A 17985-nucleotide genomic window follows, 5' to 3' on the forward strand; every position below is an offset into this window, starting at 1 on the left:
TTAGTGTTTTTATTCCTTATTTTACCTGTCCTAAGTCTGTGATTTTTAAATAAATGTATGCAAATTTCTCAATGTACCGCCCTCTGTACAATAAAGTGTTTGTTGATGATTGGCTGCTCACGTAGGCACAAGCTTAGTCAATTAAATGGTGCCATTTAGGTAAGGGGGGACTGGTGGTGCTGTGCTTCGGTCTAGGGTCATCCCAGCTTTTGTATTCCAGACCCCCCCCCCCCGGCATCCTGTTACATAAAATATACTGACATCAACATAATTAAACTTAAATTCCAGTCAAAATAGATATATTTCATGTGTTGTTTAATGCTATTTTTTGTAGCTGTGCTCACTTACCTTTCTGCTGGAACTCACCACTCAGGAGGCAAGGTGATCCTCCACTCAGCTGGGTTTTTAAATATATATAAAACACAGATGAGTACAGCGATTTAATAATTAACACACAAATGCTGACTGCCTAAGGAATTTGTATAATGAGCTCATTTTTTTCAAGGGATGGGGAATAAAGGAATTTAGGTTTTGCATGTGGATTTAAATTCAGTGAATGTATTGCAGTCACTTAACATTATCACAGTATTACAGTTATTATTACAATAAGGGGGGATTGTAGTGCTGAAAATGTACAAATGGAGCTATGACTTCCAAAATCAAAGTTCTTCCTTTTGAAACTGGATTCGATTTCTTCCACACAAAACATATGACCAGTCACCTCAGAACATAGATTATAAAACTAATGTGGTATATAACTCATAGTTACAAGATTTTATTACAGTACAATCTTAAACACTGATACTGCTATACAAGCTTAGTTTTTTTAGCTGCCTTGCAAAGGATTTATTTGAAAATAATTTTACTGGGAAAAAAATTCAATAAGAGATAACTCGTACCTATATTTCACTCCCATGCTGAGAACAGAGGTGTTTAACTGACTCATCATCTCAGCTGGAAACCTCTGCTCTCCAGCCAGGCTTGACTTTTTCACCCTTAAAATGAAAATGAAAGGATGGAATCCATGATTATTAAACAATTTTGAAGGCATTGGTGTCTCATGAATGGCTTAATGAGGACTCCCATGGCAGCTTTTCCTTTTTTTTTAAATGGCAACAGAATGCACAGATAAAAGAACTTTAAATGTCAGACGTGGTTATTGGCCCTCAACGAACCAACACATAAAGAACTGTGAGTGTGTCAAGCCCATTAACAGCTAAGCAAAGAAGCAGCAATTAAATCTTCCTCAACATGTATTTTAATTGCTGTATTGTCTGGTTCTACAAAACCTGTTATTAAGCAGAGCAAAAAAAACACATTTCCTGAAATGTTAAATATGAAGCTGTTTTGTAACTAGAACAGCATAATGATATCATTAGTCCAACTGGAGTCCACAAGTTTTTGCCAGTGAACTAACTTTACAAAAATGTATTCTTTACATGTGTCAAACTGTATGGTGCCACAGCTAACGCGACAAAAAAAAAGCCTCTTTCACGTCTTTCTGTTGCGTTTCAATTAGGGCTGTCAAGCGATTAAAAAAATGAATCACGGTTAATCGAGATTTTTTTTTTTTCTAGCATATTTAATTTAATTGGTACAATTACTGCATTCATCTCATTTTAAGTTTGTTTTATTAGTGATGCTGTTATTATTATCATAATCATCATCATCATCCAAAAAACAACCCAGAATAAAAACCCTGTTTTCCTATTTCTGGATTATTTTTATAGTTTTATATTTATTTACAATCCAGCCTTTGTTAAATTGTTTGAATCAATTGCTATATCAAAATGGAGTCAGTTTATTACTCACCTTACTGCATTTACAATTATCTGTTTCCATTACTCATAAACTGATGTTTTTCATCATTGTTTAAATAATAATAATAATAACAATTTTAAATTCTCTTTTATTAATAACTTGAAATTGCCTAAATAAAACAAAACATTCACTCAGTAACGGTTATATCCTCCATAATTGTAAATAATACTGTTTAAAAATAAATGTGGTTATTGAAATAAAGTAAAGCTGCAATGTAAATGGGTCTGGAGTTGGTAGCTATCCAACAGCACTGGTTATAGTACTATACTGAGCTTGATTCATAGGTTTGCAGGGATCCTGAATTTCTAAAGGAGTACTCTGTCGAAACTGACGGGTTTCATTTGTTGTTGTCTGTAGCAGAAAAATGACAAGAGTGTATTTTGAGAAGAGAAAGCATGTTTAGCATGTAGGTGGTACAGCAGACTAGATGCACTTCTGTGATACTGGAACTCACTTTAACAGTAGATACAAGTAACCCTGTTCTATCCAATGAACCGTCAGAAAGTTTTTAAAAAAATGAGCATCCCATTCACAAGTCCTTCAGTTTGAGTGCTTTGATACATAATGCGGTTCTGTGACTAATTGTATATTCAAGTGATGGCTATACACATTAAATCCTGGCATACACTAAAATGGTGCATCAGGAAATGGATTACGGTATGCTAAAAGGGACAAGACAGGAGTGCGGTTAACGTGTATTAAACAATTAACCTCAATATGTTATGAAAAAGACACAGACAAAGCAAAGGTAAAATACTTTCACTTGAAATATGCAAATAATAAATCTCCATTTTCTTTTCTCTTCAAAAGTCTCTTGGTTAGGTCACAGGAATTCCATTAAGATGTGTCTTCTAAATAAAACAATCCAGACATAATCACACATAATTAAATTCAGGTGGGTGGTTACTGAAGAATTTTTACAAGAAATAGAGGGGGCAAGTGGGTAATAAGAGACACAAACACTGTCTGTATTCCACTGATAGTTACAAGAGGTGTGCCTGAACCCAAATGAAGGATTTTAGAGGGGTAAATCTCAAAGATTACTGTAAAAGCAGACAAGCATACTCAACTCTGACAATACATAATAAAATATATACAAACAAAATTATATAAAATTGTGGTATACCTGCCACCACTATAGCACAAGGCCTTCTTTTCAACAAATGTGCACTGGCGCTGGAATTCAGGCCTACCACAGGCTGCAAGTCAATAGTAACTTTGTAAGAAAAAATAATAATAATAATTATGTTTGACATAACTTGCATCCTGAATTGAAAAGGCAATCCTTGGGTCCCCAGAGGTTTCCTCAACATTTGAGGCTGCACTTGTTTTTCTCTTCACTTATTACACTATGTAGCACAATTTTTGTTCCTGGGTAGTAAGTGTTATTTCCTAATTACTTATGCCTCAAAAGTTTAGAAAATGTTTATTATTCCCCACAAACTTTGCTTTTGTGACCAGGACAGTGATATTTCAAAATATCACTATTTCCAATAGGGAAAAGGGGCAAATGTGTATCTTTTCGTTCACATAAAGTCAGAAAAAAACAACATATGAATCCAAATTAACATGTATTTATACTAGAGTAATACAAAAATGACTACAAAAGATTTAGAAGCGAGTAGTTTTTCGAGATTTATGATTATACTGTGAATACAGTATAATCATAAATCTCGAAAAACTACTCGCTTCTAAATCTTTTGGAATACTGTATTTACAGTATAATCGTAAATCTCGAAAAACTACTCACTTCTAAATCTTTTGGAATACTGTATTTACAGTATAATTGTAAATCTTGAAAAACTACTCACTTCTAAATCTTTTGTAGTCATTTTTGTATTACTTTAGTATAAATACATGTTAATTTTGGATTCATATGTTGTTTTTTTCTGACTTTATGTGAACAAAAAGACACACATTTGCCCGTTTTCCCATTGGAAATAGTGATATTTTGAAATATCACTGTCCTGGTCACAAAAGTAAAGTTTGTGGGGAATAATAGCCATTTTCTATACTTTTGAGGCATAAGCAATTAGGAAATAACACTTACTACCCAGGAACAAAATAAATAAATAAATAAATAAATAGTTACACGGTGTTATAATTTAGAGTTAGTATCCTGGATTTAGCAGGTTGCCTAATAATTTCAAGTTTATCATTTACTTCTTTGAGGCATTGTCCATATTATTTCAATGCTGGACCACTCATCACAGCAGCATTTGTCTTTATCAATCACAATTCCCAAATTCAGACAATTAAGCTTCACAAGAATTAAAATATACATATAATAATGTATTTAACAAATGTAGGGAGGTGAACATTAAATCAATACAGTTTTGTTATAGTTTCCACAAATTTTCATAGAAACCAGCTTAATAACCATATGCATGCTCTTGTTGATGAATACATAATTGCTTGTGGAGAACAGTCTGCTACCCCATCACAGCTACACATAGGACAATTAAAAATTGGCAAGCAATAGCTGAGGTAAAGTACTAATATGACTTGAACTTACGTAGAATTTAAAAGGATAACATTTGATGTGTTTTAAAAGTGGAAAATTGTTCAATTAATTTGTATTCTCACACTTTTACAAGACTCAGTGACACAGCTGTACATTCATTCTCATGTTTAATGTATTAAAATATGCATGTGAGCATAGTGATTAATTCACTGAGTGTGTCTAAAAATATGAGGGACATCCAACTGCCAGAATTTCTAAGTAAAAAAAAAAAAAAAAAAGCTTTGATATCTTCTTATTTACTTTTTGTTTTTCTGTTTAACCAATTGCAGTCCTGTGTTGGACCAAGTTCCGCCATTACAATCTTTCCTTTCCGGTCTTTTTTTCTCCGGAAAAAGGAGAAAAGTTTTCAATGGCCGAGTGAGGCCGAGAGAAGCCGAGCAATACACATAGTCCCTTCACCACAGACATAACACGGACATAAACAAACAAGGTAGCTGCTTCCGCACCCAGCGCTCAAAGAATATCACAGACATTTGCCAGGTGTTTTCAGATGTTATAGTAATAAAATAATGTCTTGGATTGCATTATTGAGGAGTTTGGTGATAAAACGAGTGATCAGGAGATGATTTATCAGTATGTACAACTATCTGTATAAAACACATATTCACCTCCTAACAAGAGAGCTTAATGTTAGCAGTTCAGCCCGTGTCTCAATTTCATTCTGAGATGGCAAGCTCTACAATGTATTGCACATTGAACAAACATGAACCAGAAAATGTACTTCTTGAATTGTAAACTTGGTTGCTTTTCTAGAAGGAGAATCCGCCCATAACAAATGCGTCAAGCACATTAAAGCTCTGTGTACTATTCATTCCTGTTGCTTCTTTTTGTTTCGGCTGCTCAGTCAAGAGCTGGGAGGCTGAAACAGGAGTTGACTGTTTGGAGCCTGGAGGAAGGGTTGCCCTCAGCCATGGATTTCCTGAGGTTTCCCCCTAAAAAAATTAAAAATATGTGAGTAAGAGAGAGGGGTTTCCTTACTTGAGTGATGAGCGGTCCGTATTTAGTAGTTCTGCGGGGTGCGTGGTCGGGTTGAGAGGCTGGGCTCTCTCCTTTGGTGCAGTCTTGCTCTGGAAGGATGGGCTGTGTCTCAGATGCTGATTTTCATTAAATTCAATATTCGGGGGTTAGGTGGCAGAGTGCCACTGTGGAGAGCATTAAATATTTTTCATTATTCATTCATGGTTTGGTGTCCTCGTCATTTCAGGGAGAGGTGGATACAGCCACTTCTTATCTGCAACACTAGTATGCATATATCTGTTCATGTATTTCCAACCGGCCTTGCGCAGCAGCCGTCGGGCACCCATGGACGAGGCCTCTGGCCAATTTTATCTCGCAATTATGGGGTGTATTAATTATTTATTATTCTCCATTCAAGGTTTGGCGATCTCGTCTTTTGGGGGGAGGTGGCTCATAGCCATATCCTATCTGTGGCATTAGTATGCATGTATCTGTTCATGTATTTCCAGCTGGCCTCGGACGAGACCTTTGGCCAAATATATATTTTACTCAGGCCCTGAGTGCCCTTCACAGTCATAAATCATCTGCAATTGCAATCGCTATCACCATCATTCATTCACTGCCATTCATTTAAGTGGATTCTCCGTGCTGGATTGAAAGGTCAGTCAGAACAGTTTTCTATTGATTCTGCATTTGGTTCAGCATGTACACTTAGGAATCCTGGTGACTTATGTGACTACATAAATATTCATTGTATCAGTAAAAAATAGGCAAGGTTCTGGGTCCATGTATTTGTTTGTTTCACTCTGCATCTGGAAGCGAAACATTTTAAAATGAGAAAGCAAGCTATTTTTCAAATTTCTTATTGGCACTTTGCAGTAAATCAACTCAAGTATATGAAAGCAACATTTGTCACTACAGGATAAACACGAACTTGGTATTATTGGAAGTGCTTTTTTAGGCTCTTGCAATTTATTTTTCCAGAGCGTTTCTACAAAATGATATTGTGAGGTTGGCAATACAGTATAAACCGTCCAAATTTTTGTGCAATCAATAACCAAAATATTTACCATGATTACCTTACCATTATCTTCTACTCAATGTTTGAAAGACAGACATTCCATCATTTTCATGTACCTCAGCTCAATTTATTTTGCCACCCTAACGTTGAAAGCAATTATTTATTCCACCATTTTTTTATTATTATTATTATTATTATTATTATTATTATTATTATTATATTCTGTGATGAGTTTTTAAGTTTTTGGTTATATTGCTGTTGGCTAACTAAGAGACTAATTATTGTAAACCTGTGCATGACAAACAGAAGATCTGATGTTTAAAATCAAGCGTAGAAATGAATAACTGGAACAGAAAGAAAGTCATAAAAAATTGAATTTAAATTGTTAACTTGGTAATATCTATTTTTGGCATTCAATGACTCTTTCAGGAAGATGCATTTTAATGGCACTGTGATTAATATTCTTGAGTCATAATCAGAACTAAACTGTGATCTGCTATCTACCCACAGACCAGGCATAGGGTATCAGAAGTATGTTCAGTTTACAAGAATGCTACATAAAAGTCCCCTAATCCTAAATTTAAAAAAATTCTCTCTCTTGTATTATTATTATTATTATTATATTAATAATAATAATAATAATAATAATAATAATAATAATAATAATATGTACTGCTGACTGGGGCATAATTTTCTGTTGGAAGTGGCATATGTAGCTATGTTGATGGTTCACAAGGAATGAACAGAAAACTGGGCTGTTTAATTCCTTTATTACACCATCAAAATGAACAAGATAAATAAGCTTTCTTGAAGAACAGACACCACAGTGGTAATCCTTGGTTTCTCAAACATGTTTATGGGATGATACACAAACAATTCAGAAAAAAAGTTAATGGATCCAATTAAAGGAAAGGGGCAAAGGATAATTCCTTATTCAATCCCCCAGGGGCTTCAGTACGGATCCACGAAGCCTTTGTAAGAGAAACCGATCTCTAACCCCGCCTTTCCTAGAGGTATGTACAATTTCTATGCCCAAAAAATGTAGAGAACAAACAACATGGTTGAAGTCATTAAAATGTCTAGCAACTGAAGAATTAATATATTTTTTTGCATATAGCGCTTTTATGTTCATGTATTCTCAATCTCAGTTCTCTTACTGTTTTCCCTACATAACACAAACCACACATACATTTCAACAAAAACACAACATATCTGGTTCTACAGGTGAGTATGCCTTTTACAAAAATGAGTTTTCCCATGTGCGGATGTGTAAAGTAGTCCCCTTTAATTATGACATTACAATTTGAACAAGTCTGACAAGGATAATTGCCAGATTTGGCAATTGTTAAAAATGACCTGAAGAGGGCACATATAGATATCTGACTTAGTTAAATGATGCTTTAAGTTCTTAGATTGTTTATATGCAACAAGTGGGACATTTTTAACTGAGTTTTTAATTTAGAATAACGATAATATTTGCCAATGTGTTTTAACAACCTCTTTAACCTGTTCAGAGATAGGTGAGTACTTGGAGACAAAAACCAAGGCATCTGATTTTGATTTATACGCACAAGGCTGCGACAGCATTTCTCTGTCTGTATCCCTTACCTTTTTGTATGTCCTGCTAATCCAATGGGGTTTTAACCTTTTGTTTTAAATCTTTCACCAACAATTTCTGCATGCTTATCAAAGTCCTGCTCAGTATTACAAATACGTCTCACTCTCAATAACTGACTATTAGGTCAAATCCATTTCAGAGACAGCATATGAAGTTGACTGAAGTAGAAAAAGAATTTCCAACTTTTAACACCTGGACACCCAAAAGGGCAATAGAAATAGAGTCAAATAACATCTCAGATTTGAAAGTAGAATGTCTGCTTTTTACAAATGTTTCAAACTCCTTCAATTCATCAATTTTGCCCGTCCAGATGAAAAATACATCATGTATGTATTGGATCCATGATTTAATCCACTATAAATATAATCCATCTCAAATTTGCCCAGAAATAAATTGGCATAGTTGGGAGCCATAATTGTACCTATGGCAGTCCCATATATTTGTGAATAAAAAGTGTTTTCAAATCTAAAATAATTCCTATGAAGCACTAAAGAAGCCAATCCCTGTAGATAAAGTATCGGTAGGATTATCTGTATAGTTTTCCAAATTTAAAAAGTATTCTATGGCTGCCAGGCCAAAACTCGATACATCCATAGTTACTAGAATATCTGTAGGATTCCAATCATCTGATACTTGAACATTGGTTATGAAATCTGATTTATCTTTAATACAAAAGGGCAGCTTTTGTACCAAAGGTTTTATAAAATAGTCTACAAATTGAGACAAAGGTTCAGTCAAAGAAACAATTCCCAACACTATTGGTCTATTGTAAAAAGTAGCTCACAGCGGATGTGGTTGTGTTAAAAACCCAAACTAATCTTTATTATCCATTCATTACTAAAAATGTTTTTTTTTTTTTTTAACACTTCTGTAATTTCAGTCTGAAATGTTAAAGTTGGGTCTGGTTGTAAAGGTACGGTAAATATACCTGAGTGTTTGACAATTGTCTCATGACCACACTACAATATTTTTCTCTATTTTGTATAACTATAGCTCCTCCCTTATCAGCTTGTTTAATGATTACAATTTTGTTATCCGCCAATTCATGTAGAGCCTTATTCTCATCTACTGATAAGTTTGGATAAACATTCCTTTCAACTAACGTACAGAATGTGTCTACAGAGGGATTAGTGCAAGTAGGAATAAAAGTGCTCACTTTTTTAAAAGCCTTCCCCTTGTTGGACACCTGAGTGAGATTGTCGTGTGCGATATTTCAATTTAGCCTCACATGGCAATTTCAATCTAATAGATCTACACAATTTAAATAATTCAATCCTGGCAATAAACATGTCTGCTGGTTTAGATGGAACAAATGAAAGTCCTTTTGACAACAGCCTTAAATGATTATTATTGAGTTATGTACCTGAAATGTTAGTGATGGAATTCAAATCCACTAGTGTCAATCCATGCTTTCATTTCTTCTTTTTTTCTCTCCTCTGTATTTTTCTTGCACGTGATCTTGTTCGGATTTGTTGACCTCTGGTGTTGCTTTGTCTTAAAAAACAAGCATTGGCGGTTTCCGATTCTGAACTTGAGCAACTGAACAAGAAATCACCCATTGGTTGACCCTTATAGTATCTTGCCAGTGGTTTAAACCCCTGACAATTAAACAACGGGTATCATGCGAGAGAGAGACCTCTACATCCAGATAGTTATTTTGTTTCACGTGAAGGTGTAGGGACAAAAAAATAAAATGAACTGATAAAGCACGTATAATCCAGCTCAAAAGAGTTCTGCCTAACACATCATACAGGTAGGTATGAAGTGTGCTAGTTTGGGGAAAGGCTTGTTCTAATATTTAGTGAATCCGATCCTTCTGTGTAAATGGCAAGGCATAAGAGTTACTGTCACAAGATGGCTTGGTGGTGACGTCAGACCAGGAAGAGACAGACTCAGTACTGTGGGTATGAAGCGCTGATGAACATATTTATTGTTGATAAATGCCAAATAAAAGATTTGATTACTAAACACTGAACACAAAAACACTATACCAAACAAACCCAAATAAACAACACTAGAACTGCCAGATTTTCAAACTGCCATGTGGGTCACTTGACCCATACATTTTTAAATTGCTTTGTTATGAAAATGAAACACTTACTATCGGATTCAACTGAAAAGTTGTATTCATGAACATCATACCTGACATTTGCATGGCATAAACACCGTATTTAAATGTAAAATTAAATATTAAAAAATGTAATTTATTTTTAAATGAGCAAATAGCACTACAAACAGAGAAAAAATAAAACAAATAATAAAATACACATTTAAAAAAAAATGGTTATGTACAGTACATATAACTGAGTACAGGTGTAAACGGGTATACTGTATGTACACTCAAAACTATAAAACCGAAATCATTGTTTCTAATACTACATAAAAATAAAATATAACACTACTTCCGTTTTGACGGCTGCATTATACTCTATGGAGGAGTGTACATGTCTGCCAGCTGACTGTGCTTGCATCCAGGAGCTGTGCTGTAAACACAGACACAGTTCCATTGAACACTATTGTGTAAACGTGTACATACAAACCTGCATAACCAAAATGTTAATTTTTTCTCTAAAAGTAATATAAAAAAAGAATATATAAAATACGTTTTATATAAGGCATAAAAGTATCCTATCTGTCATTTCAGTTTGCTGTATGCATCTGAGTGCAGCTTGCCATATTCCAATCAAAATGACTACTTTCAAGATGAAATATTTCCTTCTGGTATATTCCCAGTTCCATTTGTGGAACAAAACAAAGGATTGTTGTCTCCCAGGTACATTGAAAAATAAGCAAGTAGACTTTCACTGAGTTGGCATCTTGACAAATCCATAATCATAGCAATCTCTGTCTGGTAGTCAGTCTACAAACAAAGGCTTGAAATAAAAATAAAATTAAAATAAAATAAACATGTGTGCTAGAAGGAGGGGCATGTCTTGTTTGCTGCATTTACAAATAATAGAATATCTTATATTATATTAAAAAAAGACATGTATTGTAATGCATGAGTCACATTGACACGGTGGCGGTTCTAGGAAGAACTGTTTATAACTTTATAATTTTTGCGATTCTGGCTATCAAACACCGTCAGGATGTTTAATTCATATATTTAGGAAAAGTCAAAAACGGACATACATATACGACTTACAACGGAAGAGTAATTAACATTTTAAGTGCAAAATGAGTCACAGTGACCCTCATGGTGTTTCTAGTGTTAAAACAAGTATTGTACTGGTGTAAAGCCAGCACGAGTAGCAATTGTTTACAGTTTTATAACTCCTACTTTTAACCACTAAACTGACATCTAAAGGTAAGTCAGTGATGGCTTTAATCCAATAAGTAAATAAAAGGACCTGCATCTGTAAGGCATCACATGGGACTATTATAGTTGTTATTATTTACATGTGGTTGAACTCATTTGAACAATTTTGTCTGAGAGTTTAGTCATTCTAGGCAGACATGCACCTTCAATACACTGTTGGTATCCCTGGCATACATACTAAAGTTGGCTTGGCACACCAATTATTGGAGCACCACTGTTTCAGTTTGGATTTTGTTGTCATATAACATGTTCAAGCTAATACATGAATCCAAAAGAAAAAAGGATCAATGACACTCAACTATTATTATTTTACAAATAAAGATCTTAAATGTAGAACATAGTTTATTGTTTATCATACATATTTAATATGATTTTATGACGACATTAAGGGTGTGATTACACCAGAATTGCAATGCAATGGACATAATAAAACAAACAAAAATATAATATTTTGCAATGTGTTCATTAATCCAGTAGTACTTCATCCATTGTAAAGAGTAGTCAGAATAATAACACACTGTACAAATGTATCCATAACATATCCAAACAAATCATAATGGCATTAAAATTAATTACCAAATGTGTTCCTTCACAAATTATACTATATATAGTGTTACATTAGATGATGTATGAGGATTGTTTACATCATTTACTCACTGTTCATCTTAGTGCACATGTGTCTATTAAACTGAAGGTGACTGGGATGCCTTAGACCCATTTTTATATAAATCATCCTACCCATTCCATTGTTAAATTATGCAAATAATGGCCCCAAGGCTGAAGACCATTCACAAATTATAACCATATATATGCAATTGCAAGGGTTAAGTAAAAAACTCCAGATCACTGAAAATAATGAAGCGAGGAAACATATTTAGGGGAATATAGTATGATAGACTAATGCTAACATTTGTCAAGACGATGGCCTAGGTTAATTGGTCCTGAATTTCTCATTTGGCATGGAATGATCCCAAAGGATTTTACAGTACTCACCAGTAAGTGGGACAATTTATGATTCAATGTTTTTTATTTTTTTTTATCACTGCATGATCTTAACCAGACAGCTGCTGTACAAAGAATGAAAACCTTTTTTCAATATATAAAAGCATTAACTAATCAGTAATTGTGGTTGTTATTTTTGTTGTACAATGTACATTCTAATAAAGAATGCAACAGGTTATAGTTAACTGCATAGTTAGCATTAATTCCAATGCCTTTGCCAGCATTTCTGACATGAATAAAGTGTGATATTTTCAATGTTATTCCACAGAAGTTACCCTCAGTGTGTTGGAAAACCACTTATCAGTTTCCTGTGCCAAATGCATGCAGATTAACAATGCCACAGAGCTACATTTGTATCCCTGACAACCAGAAAAAGCTGGCTCTAAAATGGAAAGGTAATTTGGCACAAGGACTGTTAGAGCCATCTGGGGCAGAGTTTGATGAATGTAGCCCTATGTTTTCCTGTAAGTTGCCTGAGTGGCTGTATAATTGTGTTTCATGTTTATTTGAGAAACAGGAATTCCTCTGCTTCCCCTTCTGACATCACAAAAATCCAATAATTAGAAGGGTTTTTCTTAGAATGTACTGCTATGTGTTGGCTTCACCCTAAAAGATTATATATAATATATTCATATATTTTAACTTTTTTTGTTTTAATATGGAAAAACAATGCATTTCACAACAAGGCCTGCCAGAGCAGCTTGAATAAATGTTAACGTTTATCAACTTGCCTGTGTGGTATAAGATGATGCAATTATCTGAAGGATGCTGGTTCTGTACATGCAAATAACCTGCATTATTTAATTTAAAAAAAAATTACATTTAAAATCCAGCACTATTGTTATATTTTAATGCAATTATGCAGTGCTTAAATAAAGTTATTTACTAAACTGTTTTTATGTGGGAAGTTTTACTGTGACATTGTGGATTACAGCAGCAAGCCTGCTGACAGTATTAGTCATTTCTACTGTAGGAACAATATTAAACAAAATGCTGAAAATGTCTTTAAAAAAAAAAAAAAACGCTCACCAAACGTCATACATAAACCATGTAATTAAAAAAATGGCAGGTGCTTTTAAAATAGTGTAACTGTAACTACGACCCTTGGTATAATTAGATAGATTTGAAGTAATTTTTGGTAATATTTTTTGTAAGAAATCAATACAAAGCGGGACCAGTAATGAAAACGGCAATTGTAGTAATTCCTTACACCTTGCATTAACACACTCCCAGAGATAAAACGTGTCAGGCATGCACAGGAAGTAACTACATTATCCAGCTTTGTATTACAGTTTGTATGTTTACAGAGCTCAAGTATTCTGAATATGAAGTATTCTGGAATACTAGAAATCAAATACTTGTTCTAAATATCCTTTATACACGTCAAATTAATTTCATATTCCCCTTAAATTATTTGTTTATATGGTTAGTGGAATATATTGTTTTTGTGCATAAAAGAGCATGCACTTGTGGTTTATACTAAACACAAGAAAGTTTATAAACAACAGGAGGCCATTCGTCCCATCTTGCTCGTTTGGTTGTTAGTTGCTTATTGCTATTTTATTGCTAAAGTAATGCACATATTTATTTCATGCATGCAGTACCTTACACTTTTCTCTATTAAATGTCATTTGCCATGTGTCTGCCCAGTTCTGAAACCTCTCTAGATCATTTTGAATGACCTTTGGTTGCCACTCCTCCAATTTTTGTGTCCTCTGCAAATTTAACAACTTTTTGGGATTGTAAATAAACCATGTCATATGGTTTCCAATTATCCATTGTCAATGTTGCATTCAGTTATTATATTATATTACGATAATAATAAAAGTGTGCAAAAGCACTAAAATATACCTGGCAGACTCTGAGAGTTTATTGCCGCACCCACGCAAAGTGATAAACAGTGATAAAGCCTGACGCCATTCCTGACATGGAGGGGCTTTACCACAATTTATATTTTACCACTGAGACATGTGTTATTGGATTTATGTCAACAGTTCACAGTACATTGACTTCCAATGTTGTTACAAATTATTTACTTACTGTACCTAAATATTTTTCTAAATTCTAAATTGACCGTGTCAGTGCTATGTTAGAATTGATATAAGCATTTATGGGGTATTCGCCTCAGAGCAATAGCAGCCTTTACAATAAACCTAAAATTTGTACAATCTGTCATAAGATTCTACAGTTTAGTAAAATGCTATGATTGGGCATAACCAAATTGGGGACGGGCAAAAATTCAAAACATAATTGGTGACTCTTAAAAATGAATGCTTTGAATGATGCATGGAAATACATATCACTCAAAGGACGAAATGGTTATTCTAGCCTTTGGAAAAGAAGGTACGGTTATTTACATCCTGTTCATTGTTGAAAAATCATACGAGAAACTGCCTTCTCAGGCCACAACATCACATTTAATTTTGAATTTACAGACTTCCCTTGATGAAAACTAATCCACATCTGGGAGGTTACTAGTGGTCCTCTGCTTTTGACCAGCTCTGAGGACACCTGATTTTTAGTCCTGTGCGAATCATACTTAAGTTGCAAACACTCCACCATTTGTAGTATGCAATTCTACAAAAGTTTTCATTTTCCTTGGTAAAAGGGACATAGAAATGAATGTATAATGCATTTCAGTATTAGTCTGTAGACCATGCCACTACAATATCTGATATGCAGCATATACTGTACTTTGTTGTGCATTGGCATGGCTTCATTTTGATCGAGTAAATTTGTGGTGGAATATCCCACCTATCATATTGTCTTCTGAATGTGACCCTTCACACTCTGAATATGATGTTTGTAAGGGTGGAATACTTCAAGTACCGAGTGGCCATATAACCATACCCATTGTAGCATGATGAAATGCAATGCATCACATGCATCAAATTGTTGGAACAAGGCATCACATATAAACATGTTATTCCTTCTGCAGATAGGCTGGCAAGATTCATTATTTAAGCTACAGTACAGTCAGATAATAACATTCTCTTATAGCACTACACAGGCAAGTTAATGTTAATATTTATTTAGGCTTCTCTGGTAGGTCTCATCGCCAAATCAATTATTAACACATCCCAAACAATTACCAGCTAAAATACATCGACATAATACACAGATTTTGTATTTTATTCAGCATGCCAGAATTGCGCGTACTATATATATATATATATATATATATATATATATATATAATACACACACACACACACACACACACACACACACACACTCTGAGCACACCTAATGTTTAACAAGGACAGAGATGTTTTAAACTCATGTAAGTGGTTTTGTTCATACACTAGGCTTGCTTTATGTCCAGACAACTTTTTAATAATCAAGAAAATCACACAGATTAATTTAATTTGAAGTTTTAATGAATCAGAGCAGTAGTAGTGCTTGTTTGGTTTATTAAATGCTGTAAAAAGTGGATTGGTTGGTTGCACAGACCACCGTAAAGCCCAAGTAATAAGCAATCTGAGTGATCCAGTGCCTTTATGGGTTTAACAGCATTAGTACTTCAATATAGTAATAAAGATATGGTTATTATATGCTTAGCCTTCAGGCTAGCCATGCAAAAAGCTGGCGCACCCACAGCTATGTTCTAAAACATTCAATATACCACTCTTACAACTAAAACATAATTTGTATACCTTATAGCAATGTATCCAATATAAACGAGATATAAATTCAAATATATGCTTACCTTCCAATATATCGAAGTGTAGTGTAGGATATATGAAAAATAAGAACTGTCATCAAAAGGCATATATATCTAAACATGACCAAACAGCAATCAGTTTGTCAGAGACCCTCAGAGCATGGACCACGTCAGCTTGCAATATCAAGTTCAATGGTATCGAACGGGGTCTTGCATTGGGCTTACATAGGATTTTCCCTCCAGTGAATATGTCAGGAGTCCCAATTAAATCTGATCATGAATCTGCCTTGACAGTTCTTATCTTTGAGTTAATGATATATTCTAGAAGAATCTAATCAACTCATTTTTTAAAACTAATTGGAGTTATATAAAATCATTCAAAATTAATTGGATATAATTCCTTTCCAAAATATTGGAACATGATCTTATGGTTCTCATTTTCAACCCCTCCTTTCTGTAAAATGTAGGTGAACTAAAGTTCACAGGGTCCTTGCTACCAAATACAATACTAGTATCTATCTATCTATCTATCTATCTATCTATCTATCTATCTATCTATCTATCTATCTATCTATCTATCTGTTCTGTCTAGTGTGGTGCATGGTGGGAGAGTGGAGTGAGCGAGGTAGAGTGTGTTGGTAGGTGTTTCTCTTTCATGTGTTTGTTTGTCAGTCTGTGTAATTTTGTGTTAGAGTAAAGCAAACTAATAAGTTTGAAATTGTTTTTTAGCTAGCATGGCTGGCTCAGGTTTTTTTTTCCCTTTTAAAGATTGACTTGGAAACATTGAGTCAAAGTAATTACGGAAGGCTTTGTTTCTTTAGAGAAGTGTGTTTTATCGATTGGTAAAGTGGTTGGATGTGAAAACATAAAGTTTGCTTTAAGAATGTGTGGTTCAGTTATGGCTTTTTTGAATCAAACTGATCTAGTACATAAAACTGTTGAGAACGGGATTGTTATAAATTACTTGTTTGTTGCCATTTCGCCGTTAGAGGTACCGGCAAAGAAAATAATTTTATCAACTATTCAACCTTTTCTGAAGAACGATTTAATTATGAATGAGTTGTCACGACATGGGCAGATTGTGTCAGCCCCAAAAAGAATTCTGGTAGGATGCAAATCTCCATTGTTAAAACACGTAGTCTCCTTTAGGAGGCAGTTGTTTATAGTTTTAAATAAAGCAAACAAAGAACTTAATATTATCCTCAAGTTCAAAATAGAAGGTGTTTTAATTGTGGTGTTGATGGGCATTTATTTAAAAACTGTCCTAAAACTAAAGAGCAGGAGGGAGATGGAGAAAGAGCAGAGAGAGATGTGTCAGTGACTCGGGAAGCTACAGTGCCGAGTAGTGCTGGCGGCCAAACAGAAAAGAAGAATGTTGAGATTAATGACAAAGGGGTGGCGGAGCCGAGTGAGGCTGTTGGTGCAGGAGTGAACCAAAATAATGTTGCTTTGTGGTGCCCGAAACCAAAAGTAAAGAGCCGAGTAGTGTTGCTGGTGGAGGGGAACAACAGAATGCTGATAGGGAGAATGAGAGGGCTGAAGTTAAAGAGAGAAAAGCAGTGGGGTCGAGTGATGGTGCTGCTGCAGGGGAGAACCAAAAGAGTACTATAGCTGTGCAGCTTGAAGTAGAAAGTAGAAAAGACGTTGTTGCTGGCACGAGTAAAATAAAGGAGACCGAGGCTGGTAAAACAGAGGGCGAAAGTCCTTCTCATTGTACCTCTAATAAAGACAAGAATTTGAGGAAAGAGACTGTGTTGGTGCAAGTTTCTGATACTAGTGTAGTGGGAGAAGTAGAGATGAGTGAGCCTGTAAATGAAAATAATGGTTTTAAAACCCCCCAGAAAAAGAAAAAAAACGAGTGCAAAAGAAAGGAGATGCTGCAGCTGTATGAGTAGCACGGAAAGCCTGTACGAGTGAAGGAGCTGATGGGGCGAAGTGTTGGAGCATAGCTATTGCCAGTACTGAGGGAGAGCAGCTCAGAATCAGAGAGCGAAGACGAGGCAGATCTCACTGACTCATCTCAGACTTCAGAGTCCGCTATCATAAAAAGTGGGTATAG

The sequence above is a fragment of the Polyodon spathula genome, chromosome 4 (genome assembly GCF_017654505.1).
Source record: "Polyodon spathula isolate WHYD16114869_AA chromosome 4, ASM1765450v1, whole genome shotgun sequence".
NCBI lineage: Eukaryota > Metazoa > Chordata > Actinopteri > Acipenseriformes > Polyodontidae > Polyodon > Polyodon spathula.